General features: G+C 45.7%; 1 protein-coding gene across 8 annotated transcripts in view; it reads right to left on the bottom strand.

Moving 5' to 3' along the window:
* LOC146821629 (synaptosomal-associated protein 25-like) overlaps nt 1-21,293 on the bottom strand; it is a 491,673-nt gene that overhangs the window by 435,212 nt on the left and 35,168 nt on the right. For 2 of the 8 annotated variants that reach the window (XM_085612668.1, XM_085612669.1), the window contains exon 2: nt 3,682-3,814. The exons of the other annotated variants lie outside the window; for them this stretch is intronic. The gene's annotated coding sequence lies outside the window, so the exon portion shown is untranslated. The remainder of the gene's footprint in view (nt 1-3,681; nt 3,815-21,293) is intronic. 8 annotated transcript variants of the gene reach the window in all.

Genomic DNA, 21,293 nt, shown 5'->3' with positions numbered 1-21,293 from the left:
TATTCATCTGAATAGTTGACCATATACACCAAGTATTGATTCAAATACTTAAATTGAAGAATGGTAAACACTGCACAGAAAAGTGCAGCCACAATAATGTCCCTAATGCTTTTATATAACTAAACTGGAGCTTGCCTTGTTTCTGTATTCTTCAAAAAATCGACAGAAAAAGTGACATAATAAAGAAATATTGGAGGAGACAATCCCATACTTCCGCTGATATGCAGTGGAACATCACTGGTGATCTACTTAATATTTTATCAACTTTCCCATGTTTCTTTATGATATTTTCCAAACACTTGATGAACAAGGCTAGTGAAATATTGCAAAATAACACAATTTCAAAAACTTGTACTCTGTGAACAGCCTCAGGGAAACTCTCCGCATGGCACAGAAGTATCCATCCGTTTCCTTAACCTCATACAAATCAATAGCAGTTAAAGCAGAAGAATACTTAAAGAATAGGTACTTTGTAGAGGATGATAAAAGTTGTGCGCTCTAGTTAGGTCAAGGAAAGTAGACCCAGGTCTTACATAGTGCAGCAACAAGAGCTCACTGGGAATGGGGCAGAACCCAACTCCACCCTTTCTCTCAACAATGTTTCAAAGAGGTGTACCTTCACCTGTTGCTCTTCCAAGAGCATTGATCCTGAAGTCATTTGTGGAAAGATCTTACTAGACTAAGAGAGGGGGCAGGAGTAAGACCTCTATACCAAGCATCAAATTTAGATATTAGCTTCATGGACAGAACAGTGTGGAGGCAAAAGATATTTAAAAGGGCCTCTGGTTTAAAATATGTGTGAAATGGTAACTAAAATATTGAAAGCACCCAACACTCTTGATCATCCTGTCATTTAAGTTCCAAGGATAAACTAACAGGACTCCTGCTCTGTTTAGAGTCAGGCAGACCATCATGCTTGTGATGGTGGTGCTCCTGCTCACGGAAACCCTACACTGACAGACAGAAGGAATTGGGGCCATTAGAGTATGTGCATCAGACCACATGTCCTACTGATGGTGTGATGCACTTGTTTTCAATTTGGGACTACCAAAGAAACTATAGCAGGCCAAATACATAAAAAATGACCTCCATGCCCTGGGAGAAAAATCCTAGGTTGTCACGATTATTTGTTTTTTGTTTTTCAAAAACAAACTCTCGCTTTTGGAGCCTGATTTTGCAGAAAAGCTTGCTGATTTGTCACCTGAAACATGTCAGTTCATCAGCAGGTTTATAGTGCCTTCAGAGGAGCTACCATAATGGAGGTTCCTCTGAAGGCACAGAGATCTCTGCGGCACCAGCAGAAATCTCTAACTATGGTCGGTGGTAGTCCAGCCAGGGTGGCAGAGGTCATTAGTTCCTCCACCCTGACAAATAATGGCCCGGTGAACATAGGGGCATATCAGCAAGGTGGCGATAGCAAATTATCGCCGCTTTTGCGGCCGTTTTCGGCCGAAAAGCAGCGATAATTTTATCGCCTAATTAGCAAGGTCACGCTAACGCGTGAAACCTTGCTTTAGCGCATTAAATCTTAACGCCCAGCTTTGCATCTCTAATGAGATGCAAAGTGGGCGTTCCTGACCTAACATGACAGGAAAAATGTCGCTAAGCGACATTTCTCCTATCATCAAGCGCCACGCTATGAAGCATAGCGGCAGGAAAAGTAGCGATAACCCCTGTTATCGCTACTTTCCTTACGCCTGCTTCAGGACTGACTTAGCCAGGATATCCTATGGAAGGTGGATATCATGGCTAAGTTTGTGAGTCCCTATCAACAAGCTAACGCCACATTTCGTGAGATTATCGGTGGGTTTCCAGCGATAATCTCACGTTAGGCAGTTAGCGCTAGGATTTTTATCGCTTTTGAGATAAGCGTTGCTAATAGCACGCTATCTCAGCGATAAAAATCCACGCTAGCAAGCGATAATTATCCTCACACTAATAGCGCTGAGCGATAATTATCACCGACCCTTGCTGATATGCCCCATAATCTCAATGACTTTGTCGTTTGGCAATTATTCCCTTAAAGTCTTTTTCTTAAAGCTTCAGGTTTTTGGATCATACTTTCACACCCGCTTTGTGAATACACAAGCATTCTTACTATGATGTTTCCAAACAATGCTGTCATAACTTTTTTACACTTTACTTCGGACAAACACATAACCTTGGGATCTCTGCCTCAGTGGGAGAAGGCGGTGAAGAAAAGTGTTTTGCTGGCTGCAGCCCAGGACCAATTGACGTCAGCAGCACGACATGCGGGTCCCCTGTGCTTGTACAGTGGAGATACTGCAGGTCAGAACTGAGATCAATTGTGATCCATTGGTGAAATGCAAAGCAAATAGTGATGCAAGTCAGTACTGATATGCATTGCGAGAGATGTATGAATTCAGTGTTATAGCAATGATGCTGCAGAAGGGTGAGTAGAAGATGCAGCACAATAACTAGTTTGCATATAAGATATTGGTCGGGCGCTGCAGATAGATAGAGGTGCATTGGCTGAGCTGATGTGTCTGAGTTTTAGTAGTGTATGCGTTGCTGTAGGTTAGGCTCCCTGCATTGTTCTGCAACACAGAGTTGGTGGTGAGAGGATCCCCTTTCCTGCTAGAAAAAGAAGTGAGTTGGGGGATCTTAGGTCACATTTTCGTGGGGGTTGGGGCGCCGCAAGCTCTTCTTACCAAAATAGGAGTAGATTGCACACATGTAGCACCCGATGCCTTGCTTGAAACACTCTACCCTCAAGCTACTCCATAACGTGTCCTTCAAACCTTTCAGGTATTGCCAGTGATAATGGCCCAATTCACAAACTTTTTGTAAATACATTACTGCCAATATTTAAGCAGAACAAAGTATTTGCTTGAATTCCAAATGTCATTAAAAGTTCGAGTTTAGATGTTTTTGTAATCTCGAACAAAACAGCCAATTAGAACAAATCCACTCTACATGAATTTCAAATCATCTAACTTCAAAAGGATCATGAAAACCTAGGACTGAAATCAGGCTATTGGGCCCAGGAAGAGACATTTCTTTAATATTGAACAGACTGGAATATGAAGTAAATACACTAAACTTTCTCAATGGTTTTAAGTCGAGAGCATAATTTACTTCTTCGATTACACACTAGCCAATATGCTCTTTGCATAGCAAAGAAAACAAGCATTGGCATAGCCAATAGGTCTTGCCTTTGGGACCTTATAAGTGTTTAGCCATGCAACAGTTGCATAACTAAATGCTTATAAGGTCCCAAAAGCGAGACCTATTGGCTATGCAAAGCGGCCTCGAAAGTAAAAGTAATTGCGGTAAAGCGCGGCACGCGCGCCCGCGCACATGCACTGGTAGCACTTTTTGGAGCCCTCTCAATAAGTCTCGCCAGACCAGCGCATGCGCTGGGTCAGGCGAGACCTAAAAAAGGAGACACCGTTACAACAAGAATGCATCTCTCGAGGCTTGGACAAAGTGACTGATTAATTTCCAACACTGAGGTATTTGGTATCACCCACCCGGTGAGATGCAAACTACTCCATGGGGAAGGAAGAAATGTTTTTTCAAGCTACAAAACCTACGAGAGTTCTAACATTACATGTCAACACAAGACAATGGAAACCAATTAAACCAGAGCAGAATAAAACGCTACCAAAGATAAAACTAAAGATGACAACCCTTAAGAAAATATCAAAGTTCACAAACCTAAATCAAGAATAATGAGAATACAACAGTATGGATGGTAATCAAAGTCTGCTTCAACTTGCTTCCATTTTTTGCAGCAAAGGTGGATGCCTTCATCACAGCATGAGGAACACTCCAAAGCAACATGAACACTCTAGAAACAAAATGCAGATGTTTAATGCATAGAAACCAATAACACAGTATGAGACAATAACAGGTGCTCTACCAGCAGCGGTTCGTGCAGGTATAAGCGATGGGGCCACGTTGGGGGCATTTCGAGGGACAATGTCGATGGAAAATTAAAAAATTATTAAATGTCCCTCTGCATCGTCCTTTCGAAATCCCCCACAACGCGGCCCCACCGCCCCACAGCTGTTACCTGCACGGACTGCGGCCGTGCTGTCCTAATGTATCTCATATCAAACAATACAACATTCTTAACCATTGTATGCCAAGAATTTCCTGTTTCCTTAAGTAAGGCAGAGGTAGGGTGCAGCTTAAATGTGTCCAACAGAAAGTGAAAGGCGAGCAGTCCTATTAAAAAACAGAAACTTTTATCTCTACTACATAGGCTAGGTGGAAATATTGTGTTGATCCATTAAATGCACCTGAATGAAAAGGAAATGAAGCAGAGGAAAACAGAGGGTTTATTGAAGTATTGTTCTCACAAGCAAAGAACACAAACAATTAAGTTGCCATTCACATTCGTACAAAACTCAGAGCCATGCTTTGTTCAGCTAAAAAAGACACACAAAGATGTAATCTATATCCTATACCCTGATCAACCTATATGCTCCAACCTCCAAAAACCCACATCTCTGGATTGAAATATCGATCTAATCAGCACAGACTAACGAAATCATTGGAGGAGACTCCAGCAGGTGCCATAACCCAATAAGCGACTGGGGTTCAATATAGGTTATACATCACATAAGTTTTAAAACCTTTCAAGTGCATGATACATAATGAAGGAGACATTGACAGTGCTCACCTCGAACCATGATATACATTAATTCACATTCCACTCCTGCCTCTACTTCCCACAAATCACACATGTGAATTGAATAAAAATTGTAAGAACCTGGGTAATGTGTTGAGGGGGTGAAAGCCCCACTCAGGCAACAACCACAATCCTTGTCAGGGTGAACCATAAAAGTCAATAAATTAACCTATGCTTAACAGTGGCGTAACGAAACTTGAGGGGGCCCGCCTGCAAAGTACATGGAGTGGGGCCCCCTACGAACTCACTCGGGAGCTCTCAGGCCAGAGTATTGTCCTGAGGGGGCCCCCTGGAGCTCGGGCCCATTTGCACTGCGGGAGCCGTGGGGGCCTTTGTTACACCACTGCAGAGGTCTCTGGCCTTTGGCAGAGCACCAGTTCCATGTCAATCATTTGCAGCTTTGTGCAATCTGGCTGGGTCTGAAAGCGTTCCTTATGACCATCGGGGGAGGCTAGTGCAGGTCCTCAGAGACAACATAACCGCCATATATTATTCCAACATGCTAAGGGAAGTGGGGTCCAGTATTCTGTGCCAGGAGGCTTTGCACGTTTGGGGATGGCTGCACTAGCACCAGATCTTTCTTTGCACCAGATCTTTCTTTGCACCAATAACCTGAAAAGGTCCCTGAATGCCAGAACTGAGAAGATGTTGGCTGGTCTACCATGAACGACATCTTCCTCTGGAGGCGGAAATAGGCACCATCGAACGGGTGGGTTGTAAGGGGATGACAGGCCTGGCTATATCTGTTTGCCACCATCGAGAACACATCATGTTAGGATGTGTGAGGTATGTCTTCAAGAACACAATAAAATGAAAAACAAATACACACTGAAAAGCACAGAGCCGTATGTTCAAGGTAGATGTGTCCCTTTATCCCGGACACTTTTAGAATCACCTGATCACAGTTAGTGACTGATGTCACATACAGCCCCAACAGTGCACAGTGCTTGGAGAGAACATGTGGTGGATGGGGTTGGCATCTTTCACAGAAAAAATATAGTACCAATTTGTATTCATGCAGCTGTATTTTCTGGGAAGGGTCAAGCGCTGCTCGGTGAAAAAGAAATTGTCAGTATTATTTTGCACCATAGCAAGTATCCATCTGTTTGCATCAATAATCATTTATAAATTAGTTAGACTGCTTTCAATTTTTTGTAACCCTTTTTTTCTCCATGTGATTGTTGTTTTAGGTTTATATCTCAAATGGAAAATACCTCCTTTCACTACTTTTCCCATTTTTTTATTGGCATAGAAACAAAAGACGGCCAGGTGAGAACCCTAGCGAGGAGAGTGTGTTGAGTAACATAGAGACATCAGATACCTAGGTCTCTTTGTGAGTGCCCCTGCACGGAGTTTGGTGTCCCGCCTGAGTGACTGTGCTTCAGAATGAATTCCAAGAGGCAGTACGCTTTTCGCTGTGACATGCCACTCTGGAGGCTGGATGCCTACGCACTCTGCATGTCAGATTTTCTTATGGGCCCAGGTCAGTCATATTGTAGGCAGGCCTTTCGCAAAAGAAGTACCTGACTTTCTAAGTTGACAGATATTTAATGTAGGGGAAGAGACCCCAGTCTCCGTTATTGGCACCGTTAGCTGTCTCATCATAAAGATGGAAGTCTGGTTTCTAGAATCTACTAGGGGTGGGCGGAATTTGCGAAATTCACTTTCGCAAATTATCGCGACAATGTTAAAAATCTCCGCAAACACGCGGAAATATCGCGAAGATGCGGAAGTTTTTTTCCCTCCCGTTCGCGGTATTTTCTGCGTGGTCGCGGCTCGCCAACTTACCCATGCGGTTGCTCGCGGGCGCGGCCATCTTGTTTTCACTTGTCTCGCGGTGCATGATCGCGAGAAGAAAGACGTGATCGCGCGACGCATGACGTTACTGCGGGCGTGAACTGACGCAAGACAGCGCAAATGGCTACCAACAATCCAACATCTCGTGGCGACCGGATCGGGAAAACTTGTCGGCGAACGCGGGCACGCGAGAATTTATTATTTTACAGCGCGAGCAAGAAACAAATTATCGCTAAGCTGCGGAATGCGGAAATTTTGACATTTTCACGCCTTCCGCGGAACGCGAAAATGCCAAATTATCGCAATTTCCGCGAACGGAACGAAATTTTGGCCCAGGCCTAGAATCTACAAATAAATATGTTGCATCACGAGTACGGGGTTGGGCTGCTAAAAAGCGCGAGGCCTGGGGAAGAATGACCCACTTGTCCTAGTCCTCCTACCCCATTCTGACGGGCCCACGCGCACATGTGCATCTACCTACCTGACGACGCTCGTGGCCCACGTGAGACAGCAGACTGTCAGCAGCGCTCGTCTGTCTCCTGAGAGAAACTCCCACCCCGGTTGTCCTTCATCACAGGCGTCTCTTTAACCCAGCCATTTAAACACTGGAATGGGCGAGAGGAGAAAAACCGAAAATGGTGACATCGTGACCGTGAAACATTAAAGAGATCATAAAAGTTAACTTTCAGAAGTCCTTGAAATGGCTGCATACCAAGCCCAGCCAGTCTGCTTGTGAGCTCTACAGATGGAAATGCTTATGATATGGTGTCAATTATTCAGACGACATTCTAAGTTGAGCCCCAGTCCAGTAGAAATCTTCCCTATCGCAACCTTTTCCACAAAGCCCTCTTGAGTAAAAGGTGACAGGTGACAGAAGGGTCCTCTAGGCTGGATTGGCCCATCTCAAATACCAGAGAACTGCGGCGAAGCCCAACGCGGCCTGTACTGTCTCCTGGAACATCAGGTACATAAAGATCAACATCCCCTGCTCCTCTCTCAGCAGGACACGCCTCTCACTGGGCACCCGACAGCTCTCCCAGCACTCCCCGCCTCTCCTAACTCTGCCTTCAGCTCTCCTGGTCCAGAGGGCACCCTGCTTGAGAAGCTCTCCCTGGGCTCAGCTTGCCTGGGCAGCACTCCTTATCCACCTATGGAGTGCGCAGCCTGGACCACGGGCGGCTGGGGCTGGCCTGGGACCCAGAGTACCTGGCTGTGCCCTCACCTGGAGCTCTAAGAGTCTAGGTGTGCTAAGCCCGGTTTTGACAGTCGAGCTTGGCCAGGTCTGGGCCTGCCAGAGTCTAACTGTGGTCTCGCCCACATTTGACCAGAGACGTTTTAAGGTATGCAGAGTGGGTTATTGCCCAGGACGCACCTTCCAAGGGCCCTGGTAAAGTGAATGGGACAGTCGAAGTTCCTACCTTTATAACGCTGCTCATGAAAATCAGCTTATTTTTCTAATTCAACAGCCAAGCATGCATAATGGAAGCTTGGCACCAGATTTACTGAGGGCTCATGCTGGGGCAAATTCACGCAAAGTGATGCAAAGCAGTGCAAATTCTTGCAAGGGCATTTACTTTATAGCATAAAAAAGTATTTTGTGCTGGAAAGGTGCCATTTTCTCAGTATAACTGGTGCTTTATGCTGCTTAGCACCATTTTGCATCAACTGGGTGTTAGTTGGGTGTAACTTGGGAGGATTAGTGCCACCCTGTCTCCTACACTCATCTCTCAATATACCCAATAGAACTCACTCAACTTCATCTCCCTCTACCTCTTTCTCATGACCTCGCCCCTCTCTCTATCACATTCTGTGGTTACTTGTATGGTTGCGACTCCTGACCCCCTCTCTCTACCCCAGTTCGCTCTACCTTATCACTCTTGCTGTACCTCATTAGTCTTTTTCCATCTGAACACCCGGTATCTCTTTTCCATCTACATCACTCCTCACACAACCTCATCTCAGACTTTATCACTCCTCTCTATTTCTCTCTTAATGCCTCTCCTACCGTACCACAACCCCTTTTCTCTATCATTAACTCCTAGCTCTTTCTCTCTCTCACACTCTCTCTGGACCCCCTTCTCCAGTTCAACTCACCCCCTTCCACCTCAACAATCTCATCCTCTTTCTTTATAGATCTCCACCTCACCATCTCTTGCTCTCACAACTCTCTACTTTTGTATAAACCTCGCCTCTTTCTCTGTTTCACTTATGCCTCTCAACTTCCTCTTTTTGTTCCACACCAGATACCTTGTTCTACCCTATATCCTTCTCTTTACCTTTTGTCTTCCCCACTACTCTTTACCCAACCCACTTGTTTATATTTCTTCTCAGTTTGTTCTGTACTTTCATTCTGTTTTTCATCCAGTCTCTCCATTTTCATGTAGATCTCACTGCCTTTACCTCCCGCTAATTCACCTCTTTTCCTCCTTCGTCTCTTTCGCTTCCCCTGGAGTACTGCACTTCTCTGTCTCTTTTTCCTCTCCCTATCTTTATCTATTTCTACCACACTCTTTTAAAGCCTTGCCTATTTCTCTACCTCTCTTTCTCTACCTAAATCTTCCTCTTTCTACCACTCCTTATCGTTGCTTCTGGCTGCCTCACCTTTCTCTATTTACTTTTTAGGTCGAGCCTGTAACAGCGCATGCGCTGTTCTGGCGAAGACTTTATGTAAGGGCTTCTGAAATCTCACCTCACGCTCGCTCGTACGTGTGCTTTTTGTTTTGTCCCAGGCTATTTGCATTTGCGTGCGTCTTTTTAACAAAGACAGCGCGCAATTGGGTAAAGGTGGGCACATTACTTTGCCCATGGCCTATTGGTTGCGGTTACCCGCACAGGCGGCATGTGTTTTGAATTATCATGCACAGCTGCGTGCGCGTTAATTGAAAACACATGTCTCGGTGTGGCGCTCGCACCTCTCGCATGCTTTTTTTTGTTTCCGTCCGCTCGCCACATTAGAATGGATATTTCTCAGCGGTTTACGCTACAGTTTCCTCCTCATTAAGAGAGGACCATGTTAACTCAAGATCCATGAATACTGTTAGTTTATAATATTTTCCTTGTGGACTCCCTGTAGGCAGCATTCTGCTGTGGCATAGTGGGACTTGACTCGACACAGCTGTGCTGCCGAGCTGTAAGCCTTAGCAGACACTGCCTGCCACCCAGGAGTCTCCTCCCCCGGATCTCCGCCGCTATCAAGTATCCAGCTTCAGTGCCTCGGATGGCACAGGCTGGACCCCTGGAGTCCCACACGAGAAGCCGGGTCCCTGGAGCCATGAGATAGTACAGTAGGGCTCATGCGAGAGCAAGAAGGCCAGAGCGGGGCACGAGCCCACCTGGCAGATTCCGGCGTCTCGAGCGCACACAGCCAACAGCAAGGAGAAGCTGCAGCAGTGTTTCTCCCTGTTCACAGCATTTACACATGCAGCGCGGAGGCAATGGGGCATTTTATACATGAAGCAATTTTACTTTGTATTATCTTACTGTGTCATATGCCTTTTTTAGAAGAAAAAAATCGGCATGACACGAGTAAAAATTATTACCACCATCACTTTCCCCACTATCAAACATGAATGAGTACCGACAGTACCACCAGTGCCATACCCACCACCATACCAGCATTTGTGAATGCCATTGTTTGCATGCTAGTGTGCATGAAAGCCATATGATTTGGCTTTGCCAGTGCTTTTCGATTAGCGAGACAAGCCGGCATTATGCCTAACACATAAACCAGGGCAGATCGCCTGCTTGTCTACCCTCAATGTGCACAGACAGGAAACTGTTCCTCTCAAGCTGTTATTAAGGTTGCCCAGCAGACTGCGTGCTGGCTGCAGAGATATATTTGTTATCTCCGGAACAAGGATTTGTGTCTTGCCAGAGGAGATTAAACCTTAATCCTTCCGAGGGGAATAAAATGAGCACGTTTGCGTTGATTTAGACACACCTTCTGTGCAAGTGCCAGGAGACACTTCTATGCGTGATGAGTTCTTTTGCATAAGAGCTCAGAGAAGCTGTTGTATATGCAGGGGACAAACCACGAGGTGCACAGGCGGGAATTACGAGAGATTTGCTAGAGGAGGAATAGAGTACATATTTAAACTGGGTTACCTTTTAAACTCCTAGGACTATTGACATTAAGTGGATATAGTTGGTGTAGTCTAGTTCATTTTTGCATTACTGAGCAACATTAATATTCGTAATTTTCACCTTACTTTCCGTATACTTCTTTCTCACTGCCACAGGTTTGACCTTTTACCTCACACCACCGTGAAACAAGCATTGGCATAGCCAATAGGTCCATTAGATGCATGAGTCTTTTTTGGTCTCTCCCTTGTTTGCTGCTTCTCCCCTCAAAATCCTGCCCCCGTCCTATTTGTGTGCTCTGTGTTGCTGCCTTCTGCCCCCAGCTCATCTATTGCTTCCCCCAACACAGATTTTTTGTTTTTCATTTTTTTCCTCCACCATCTGCTTCAAGCTTCTGCCAATAGGTCTCGCTTTTGGGACCTTCTAAGTATTTAGTTATGCAGCACAATATCCTTGATGCAACCACATCAACTGTTGCATGGCCAAACACTTATAAGGTCCCAAAGGCGAGACCTATTGGCTATGCCAATGCTTGTTTCTGTTCCTACCCCATATCTTTCCTTTCTACATCATCTCTAACTCTACTCCCTTCTCCTGCTTCACATCTCTCCCTAGACCTCTTTTCCACATCTGTGTTCATCCTGCCTTGTCCCATTTCTCTTACTCAGCGGGGTCAAAGTTAAATGTCTAGCAAGAGAAGTGTACACATATGAAGAAGAGAAGAGGAAGGGACAAGGCAGGGGGAAATAACGTAGGAAAAAGTTATTACATTTTAAGCTGTGACATGCTCAAAATCCTCAGACCAGCACTTTGATCTTCACTGTTGCAAAAAGAACGGCAATAGTGAAGGGGTGGAAAATGTGTGATTACAAATATGCTCCAACTAAAGCTACAATTTCAAGCACCAAGTACATATATATTGACCCAGGCACTACAAATCCATCAGCTGTTCCGGTGTATGAAATGGCCGAGCTGGCCTCAGCCCTGACTGTGACAGAGCCTGGCCTGAGGCTGTGGGGTCAGCCTAGCTATAACAGAATATAGCTGCATCCTAACAAAGTTTGGCCTCTGAATTTGACCGATTTTAGGGCTGTGGGTTAGTACATAATCTAGCTTGTGGGGCCTGGCCTAGCTCGGTGAGCTTCAGCTCAGGCTGTGGGGAACTCCATTTTATTTTTTTTGTCTTTTATTTAGCGCGAATTCGACCCGAATGTATCAGGGCGCTTGTCTTTACATGATCACCAGTTGCATTACAGACACATTCATTTTTCAGGCACGAGGAGATTAAGTAATTTGCACAGGATGCTTGAGCCTCTCACCAAGATTTGAGCCGGGTTCCCCAGAGATGTCGCTCTGGCCGTTTCGCCACATCCTAGTCTGACCACTGCTGCAGAGTCCCTCAGAAGTACAATTCACTAATGAATGTGTGGATGAAAGGCAGTGAGCACATGTGCAACAGTTATGGTGATATTCCAGCGCGCGAGCCTCACTCATTAAAAGGATCAGACGCCACATAGTCTGGCTCGAGCCCGTTGCTGCTCAGCCCTTACCTTGTATCCTCGGCTCCCGAAGCCCTCCCGGGCTCTTGCACGGTGGGTGACCCCGGACAGTTGGATGTTCGGGTATCTGCGCTGTCAGGCCTCCACTGTACCTCAGATGCTCCCACCGGGACCCGTAGCCACTCCCTGCCGCACAGTGCCTGATTTCCGGCTCAACCTGGTACATTCCTGTCTCAAGTTCCTGAGGCCTGGCCTGCAGCTCCTTCAGTGGCAGGCGCAAGCGGGAAGCAGTCAGAAGAGGGCAAGGGCAAGGCTAGCTAGCCAGGCAGGGGCACGCGAGACATCTGCGCATCGGGCGTGTGCCGTGCGCACCATTTAATTCATGAAGAGGCTTGTTGGCTGAGTGAGGGGGCCCCTGCCTGGAGCACGCTCCCCCCGCATGGCAGCCTGGGGGCTTGCGCACACCATTTGATTAATGAGGAGGCCGTGCACACCTTTTAATTCATGAACCAACTAAGAGGCTTGCTAATGCTTGCTCCGCTGAGTGAGGGGGCCCCTGGAGCACGGAGGCCCCCCCGCAACGCAGGGGCCTGTGTTACACCCCTGATGCTTAACCCTCTAGTAGCTTGCCACAAAAACAGTTATGTTTAACTTAGAGGCATATTGTAAGGTATTTATGCAGCACACAAACAGTAATAAAGTGAAAACACAATACAATACAAGAAAAATCCCAAATAAATTTAGAGCAATAGAGATAATTTTAATTAAAAAAATGATACCAGAACAAGAAAAATTAAATCAGCAGAACCAAAGATGTGCAATTGTAATGCCTTAATGGAATATAGTGCCTAGAAGCCCAAAACACTAACTGTGGTTATCTGGTTGGGCTGGACCGGGACAAAGTCACAAGTTCAGGTTGACTGCGATGGATTTGGGCCTGGTACAGGACCGAGTTCAGCAATCTGGGAGTTGTAACTTTTTGTGTTTTTTGGGTTGAGATGTGATATTCTACATCGGTCTGGGCCGAGCTGTGTCGGTTACGGCTAAGCCGCCGGTCAGGAGCTGCAAGCAAGGTATTGCAATGAGAGGTCCTGCGTCAGGGTGCATTGCTCTGCATTGATTCAGAGGAAGCTGCCAGTTAGGAGCTATGAAGGATTGGGATGCGCAGTCTTGTGTCAGATTGCTTCACACTGCCCCGGTTCCAATGAAGCTGCCAATCAGGAGCTGTGAGGGTTTGAGATGCGAGGTCCTGCATCAGGTTATGCAATGCTGGTCGGTTACGATGCAGCTTCAGTTGCATCAGGAAGTGTACATTATAATGCCAGCCAAGGGTCCAGGACCTGAGGAGGCCTGCTACGATAACTTTATTTGGGTTACTGATTGAGGTGGTGGAAGACCCACTCAGACAACAACTGCAATCCTTGTCAGAGTGAAAAACAAAAGTCACTAAATTAACCTGTGCTTAACCCTCTAGTAGCTTAGCACACAAACAGTAAGGCTTATCCTTGAGGCAATATGTAAAATATTTATGCAGCACACAAACAGTAATAAAGTGAAAACACAACACAAGAAAAATCTAAAACCGATTTAGAAATATAGAGTGAATGTTCATGAATAAAATGCCACCAGAACTCCATAAATTCAATCAGTAGACCCGGAGATATGCAATTTTAAATACTTAAGTGAAAATTGCACCTGGATGCACAACGAACTGACTGTAGTTATCTGGTCATGCTTGACTGAGGCAAAGTCACAAATTCAGGTCGACCACAATGGAGTGATTCCGGTATGCTGGGAGTTGCATCTTTATATCTTTTGCGGTAGAGATGCTAAGTACTGTGTTGGTCTGCATAAAGCTGCGCCAGTTCTGGTGAAGCTGCCGGTCAGGAGCTGCGAGGTGCTGTGATGAAAGGTCCTGTCTTGGGTTGCATCAAGCTGCGCCAGTGAAGCCGCCGGTCAGGAGCTGCGAGGTGCTGTGATGAAAGGTCCTGTATCAGAGTGCTTAGCATTTCATCGGTTCTGCTGAAGCCACTCATTGGGAGCTGGAGGTGCTGCAATGCGAGGTCCTGTGTTGGGTTGCATCGCGCTGCGTCAGTTCTGATGAAACCCCCGATCAGGAACTGAGAGGGGTTGCGATGCAAGGTCCTGCATCGGGTTGCATCCTGCTCCAATGGTTCTGATGAAGCTTCAGCTGCACCACAAAGGAGTACACAACACTGATGCCAGTCAAGGGTCCAGCTCCTGTGGAGGCACCTCTAGGGGATCAGGGACTCACTCAGGCAGAGGCCAGCATGGCTCAAGCAGGTCCAGTGCACAGGTCAGCTGGGCTGTTGCAGGCAGGCTTCTGGAACTTGTTGTGTTCCTGTAGCTCACATAGGAGGCCAGTCAACTGACCCTTGGAGTCACTCAGGTGAACCTGGGGTGAAGGTAAGCAGGTCCAGTCTTCCTTCTCAGACAGCAAGGCAGTCCTTCAGCCACCAGGCAGCCCTGTGGTAGTAGGGCAGTCCTTCGGTAATTTCCACAGTTGTGGGAATGTTCTGATGAGCGGCACTAAAGGTCCAATATTTATACGTAGTGCCAGCCGTTGTTTGTGGAGGGACTCCCTGCCCTCCTCCAAATAACTGGTTCTGAACAATTCTTCCCTTCCTCTGTCAAGTCTCCAAACTGTCTGGGGTGACAAAAGACTAGTGTCAGGTTCCTTTGTATGTGTGTAAGGCAAGCCCCTTAAAGTGTAAGTAGAGCAGGGCACAGCTCTGCCCGAGTCATACTGAAAGGATGGCCCATTCTGCCCACATCTAGTCCCTGTTGTGTCACGTTCTAGGAGGAATATACAAACCCCAACAGAAGAGCCATTCACAGTCATGTGACCCAGCACACTGGCAGAAGGCACAAATGGTTACAACAAGAAAATGTCAACTTTCTACAGGTGGCTTTTTTAGAACTGTGACTTAAAATCCGATTTTACCATTAAAGGGGATTTTTAATTACAATTCAATTGAGCCTAAACATGGCATCTCTACCTGCTCCCAATGCAAAGTTGTAACCTATTAAACATAATAAGGTAACCAAGTGTTGGCTAGTGGGAGAGACAGGCCTAACAGCAGTGAAAAACAACCTTAGGGTGTTTTCACTGCCGGGAATGTAAAACGGGTCCTAAGTCTTAAATACCATGCACTCTGCTTAGAACCTGTTAGTGACTTATAAGTATTAAAAAGAAAGTTTAGGCCTAGTAAAAATTTTATTTTGCTCAGTCAAAATGACGGTTTTAAAACTACACTACAGGCTGCAGTGGCAGACCTGAAATATGTTTGAAAGCGCTACTCTAATGGGTGGCACAATGAGTGCTGCAGACCAACTAGTTGCATGTAAAAATGCCCTGGGTGCATGTAGTAACACTTACCTGGGCCGTATAGGTAAATTAAATGTACCAGTTAGGAGTAGGTCAAATTTACCATGTTTTAGAGAGAGAACAAAAGCACTTCAGCACTGGTTAATAGTGGTAAAGTGCACAGAGTCCTAAAAGCCAAGAAAAACAGTTACAGCATATGAAGGAAGTGAAGGCAAAACATTTGGGCTGACCCTGCTGAGAGTGCCAGGTCCAATCAACAATTCACTTGGAAAGAGCTACTGGACTGTTCAATTAAAGTCGACCAATATTACTATAAAACCACTCTATCCTGTCAATCGTTTTTTATATTCAACCAAATAACTGCACTAGTCAAAAATTATGACTATACACCTCAAGAGGAAGATAATACACTAATGCCCTTAGAAAATAAAGTGGTACTGGCCCCTGACAAAAAACTTCAATTAGTGGATGCTGGGAGGCAGCTTGAAGCTACATGGTCCAAATATTCCCACACCCAATACGAACAGAGGCGGAGAAATCGGTCCAGATGTTGGCCTGGCTAATCAAGAGAGAAACCTCACACACATATATTATTATGTCTGCTCCAAGGAGAAATAATTACTGGAGAGTGCGTAAATAGGAAATGCTGGGACTATCTGGTGGAGGGCTGTATTCAAACAGAGAAAAACTTGGTGACGGCAATCCTAGAATACCTCCCCAGACTGTCAATGAAGCAGAGAGATAGGTTGGAAGTCCCAATCACTACAGATGGATTCATGGAGGCATTACTAGGGATGCAAAAATGTAAGACTGCAGGATGGGATGGCATTCCTGCTAGACCTGTTCAAAATAATGCCAGAATTAATTACATCAACATCAACAAGGTGATGGATGGAATGCTTAAATTACTATCAGCCACTTGCAATTGCCAGGTCACATTCCAGTCCATCCTTTTTTGCCCACCCGACTGGTGAGCCATAATCACGGTGAAACCAGTCTTTGGCTGCTTGTGTTCTGGTTCAGGAAAGACTTGGCCTGGCAGTTCAGGCTGGACTGTTACTACTGAAGCAGGGTCAATATTGGGTCCAAATTGAGGTGCCTAATGTGCAAATTATCGAGAGACTGGAATGCAGCCTGAGTAATTGCCAGCGTCTGATATTTACTCAAGTATTTCATCCATCATTTTCTTTTGAAACACTTCAGTATGACACTCTAAGTGTGATGAGTATGCTCAGATGCTGGCCCATGCTCACTGTGCCAATGGAACCAAGCTACACCTCACTGACGAACCCCAATCTGGGCGAAGTCGGCCTTGGGTTGCTCTTGCTCTGGTTCAAAGAGGACCTGGCCTGGCATTTCGGGCTGGACTATTCATATTGGAGCAGGGTCAAGATCAATTTGCATTTGGCTGGGTCCATACTAAGGTAGCATGGTATGCAAAATAAAGATGGACTGGGATACAACCTGAGCAATTAAGCGTGGCTGAGATTTAATTTCAGGAGTCCATGCATCCCTTTTTTGCATAATTGAGGATTCAGTACAGGCAGACTGTTACAGATATTTCAGGTAGCATATAAAGTGGATACATTGCCTCCCTTCTTAAGAGATGCATTGATTACTTTGTTTCCTAAGGGAGACAAAGACTCAACACAGATATCATTCTATTTTCCCCTCAATGCTGAATAATGATGTGAAAATACTTAGTTGTGCCTTCGCTAATAGGATCGTGTCAATGAAAGGTCATCTCATGCATGAAGACCAATCTTGCTTTATGCCTGGCAGGAGCACAATGTATAGCATCAGAATATTTGTGCATTCAATTTACACACTGAACAACTCCGATCACAATTACACACTAGTGACATTAGATATAGAATGTGCCTTTGATATGGTATGCTGACAAACATCTGGTTTGTCATTAAAAAATGGGATTGGGCCTGATTTTATGCATTGGGTCAAACTATTATACGCTGAACCCAGGGTGAGGGTACTTGCCAAACTTTAGGAATCGGACTCCTGGATGCTGGGGCAGGGCACGCAACAGGGTTGCCCATTGCTCTCCATGTTATTTGCATTGGCCATGAGCCTCTAGCATGTAAGCTTTGGATGGCTATGACATACTGGGGTATTCAGGTAGGACTGGTTAGACATATTTTCTTGCTTCATTCAGACAATTGGTGTATTTAAAGTAACTGGTGTGCTCCATCATGTGCCTCCTTACTGAGCTGGAAAGTTCTGGGGTGGTGGTCTTAGGCTTAAAAATCGATTTGGGCCTATTCCAGGCTGTTTCCATTGGGTGGATTTTTGAATACAGAAATACAGGCTGTCCTGGACCTGGAGAAGGTATGGGAGATAAACCACTTTCGATATCTGAGGATAAAGGTCACGCACAATGAAAAAAGATCAACACACACTCAACATTGGGAGGGTGCTAACCGGGATTGGACACTTTATCGAATTTTGAAAGAGGTTATTGCTGTTGACTATGGGGACAATATCATGGAGCAGGATGATTTTCCTCCAGAGGTGTCTCTAAGGCCTGCAAAATTCATTGTGCTCCATGTCATTTGGCCTGGTCCAATAACTTGATAAATTGATTTGTTGCCTACTTTGGGCGGGCAAACATAGTCGGGCAAACAGGAAACTCTGAAGTTGCTGCGGCTGAAATGGGGACTGGGATTCCCAGGCTTATTACTGCATTTTGCGTCAACTTAGCTGATAAATGCAGTGTTTGGCTTTGAGGAAGACGTCAACTGGGAGACAAATAATGGGGACCCATCCCTCGAAAGCCCTACTTAAGATCTTCATGTTGGAGACTAATGTACCAAACGGTCACCCAGCTGGGAAGGGTTTGGGAAACGGTGCTCAAATAGATCCTCTAGAATTGCCATTTACCTCTGATATTTTCCTATATTCCATTAAGCCTTTCAGAGGTACTGTCTGGATCATGTCCATGGTAAGATGGAGGGAAGAAGTAAGAGCAGTGGGGCAGGGGGTCCGTGTGGGAGGGAGTCGACAGGCGATGATGAGGGAAAAATAATTATTTAATTTCCCCTCGTCGTCGTCTGTCCATTCCCCGCGCCCCCCGGCCCCACCTCTATTACCTGCGCGGGCCGCTCCTGGTGTTGTCCCATGCCAATTGATTCAGCATGCCAGACTGGTCTGCACCACTGGAGAAATTTGGACCACATAATGTTGAGAATACTGAATCTGGCTGGGGTTGGGAGGAGGAGAATAATTTCGAGCTTCTACTCAGCACTACCACTAGATAGGAAAGAGGATTCTGAAATGCACGAGAAAAGTGAGCACAGGTGTTCCCAGAGAGACTCTGACTGGGGTAAAGCCCGTGAGAAAGCCAAACAAATCTCTCCCAAGTGGCACGTTTAAGCTGATTCATTCTCACTATGTAAATACAATATACATTATCCAAGAAGAACTAATACTAATTTGTACAGATAGGACATCACCAGGTGCTGACTTTATCCACGTGATGTGGGACTGCTCCAAAGTAGTTAAGCATTGGAATAAAGTGGTGGAGAGTCTCCGTGCACCCAGAGGGTTACAGCCGACAAGATCTATTAAACAACATTTGTTAGGAACATTTCCCACAAAGAAAAATTACTAAATGAGAATTAGGTTTGCATCATTGGGCACAGTCTGAGCACAAAGGCAAATAGCTATACATTGGTTGGCCTGAGTAATCGAAAACTCATTCACTTGTAACAGGACTTGTTGGAATAGGCTACAAAAGATTAACAACATATTTAATGAGAAAAGTACTTAATAAGCTGAAAACTTATATTCATGTTGTTTGACTCTGTTCTCCTCTATCTGTTGTTATTTCTTTTTATTTTGGGGAATGGTTTGAATGTAGAATAAATATTCCAGGATGTAGTGACGTGGGACAGGGCACTAGGACCCTGCAGTGGACAATGTGGACTCGAGGGTAACTGGACACCACATCCGGTCAAGGGTGTGGGGAGGGGACAGTAGAGGGGACGAGGGAGCATGGGCAGATGTGGGCACAAACAGCTCTGCATAGAAACCAAATAAAGAAGAGAGATCCCCTTACCTGTGTCCTTCGTCTTTGGTGGGGACACGACAACTGGCGATCGAAGGTGGGATGCACAAAGAAACAGAAGGAAGCCGAATCATCGTCCTCCCTGACCTGAAACAGGCGTGACGAACCAGGAGCCCACCCTGGTCCGCTGGACGACTGGAGAAGGATCGCGCCGATCAGCAATCATCACGCCGATTCCCCGATCCAAAAGGAGCCCACCCTGGTCTGAGGGAAGCAGTGAAGTGTGAAGCGACGCGGGAGCCCACCCCAGCCGTGGAAAAATGAAGCGGTAAGAGCGCTGAGGACTGCAGAATAAATTAAATAATTTAAGCGCCCCGCCCGTGGAGCGAAGAGCGCGAAGCACCAGCACCGGAGCGTACAAAAACAGAACTGGTGATTCAAAGGAACTCTCGCGAGAGCGGCGGCCATCTTTAAGTCAGGCAAAACAGGCCAATAGGAACAAAGAGCAGCGCGGCGGCCATTTTGAAAGGTCAGGCATACTGGGAGAAGACAGAAACATCGCGAGATTACGGCGGTCATTTTGAAGTCAAGCAAAACGGGCCAATAGGAACAAAGAACAGCGCGGCGGCCATTTTGAAGTAAGGCAGCCATTGGAATCAATAGGAAAACTAAAAAAGAGAGGAAAAGGGCATAAAAGAAGGGAAAAAACAGCGAAAATAAGCAGGATACAGTGGCAACATAAGGATATATAAAGAAAATAAATAAGGAAATATAGAAATACAAATAAATAAATAAAAGAACAGGGGAGAAGGACCAGAGAAGGAAAATGAGCGACAATGATGAGAAGATGAGCACGCAAGCCATATTCCACAGGCCTCTACCTTTCAGTCTATCAGAGCCACAAGCGGGCATCCAGTGGGAAAGATGGATCAGGAAATTTGAGCGCTACATGAGCACCACTGATGTCCCGGACAGCAAGCAACTGCACCTGCTTCTGAATCTTGCAGGGGATGAAATAGAGGATTTATTGTTAACATTCCCCGCCGATCAAACAGCGGATTACAAAGGAGTTATAAAGTGTCTCACTCAGAAATTTGACCCCCAACGAAATGTTGATTTCGAGAGATACACATTAAACGCCGCATGCCAACAAGGAAAAGAGAGTCTAGATGATTTTGCAACGAGACTAAGAAAATTGGTCACGTACTGCGAGTTTGACAAATTTGACAATGAGCAAGCCATAAGAACTGCACATCATCGAGGGTTGTCAATCGGTGGAGTTCAGAGCACGCATTTTGAAGGAACCAACGATGCTGGAAAAAATATTGACGATGGCTCGCACGGAAGCAAGGGCCACAGAGCATGCCAAGCAGATGGAGCTAGGAAAAGAGAAGAAAGTAGCAGTAGCACATTGCGTCACTGAGAACTTCAAAAAGAAGGAATTCCAGGCGCAGACTGTAACAAAGAAGGGCGAACAAACATGCTTCCGGTGCGGCCTCGAATTCCCACATGTCGGTGCCTGCCCTGCTATGGGTCAAAAGTGCAGGAAGTGCAACAGAGACAACCATTTTTCAAGCACATGCATGACTAGACAATTCAGAAGTGAAAGAGGCAGAACGATGAGACCAAGGATGACCAGTAACAGGTTCGCACGACAGATGGAAACAGCAAATCGCAGCTCCTCCGACGAAGCAGAAGAAACGGCAGCTCCTGTGTCGGAAGCAAGACTATATCTCATGTCAGATGCACCAAGAGAAGGAAAAGAGAGAGAACACATTCATCTTGTGGAAAAACATCAAATAAAGAAGACAGCCACGGTGGACATTGGCGTAGGGAGCCACCAAGCTAAGTTTGTACTTGACAGTGGAGCAACATGCAACATAATGT

This window comes from Triturus cristatus, chromosome 6 (assembly GCF_964204655.1).
Source record: "Triturus cristatus chromosome 6, aTriCri1.1, whole genome shotgun sequence".
NCBI lineage: Eukaryota > Metazoa > Chordata > Amphibia > Caudata > Salamandridae > Triturus > Triturus cristatus.
This window is presented reverse-complemented; position numbering and strand designations above follow the sequence as displayed.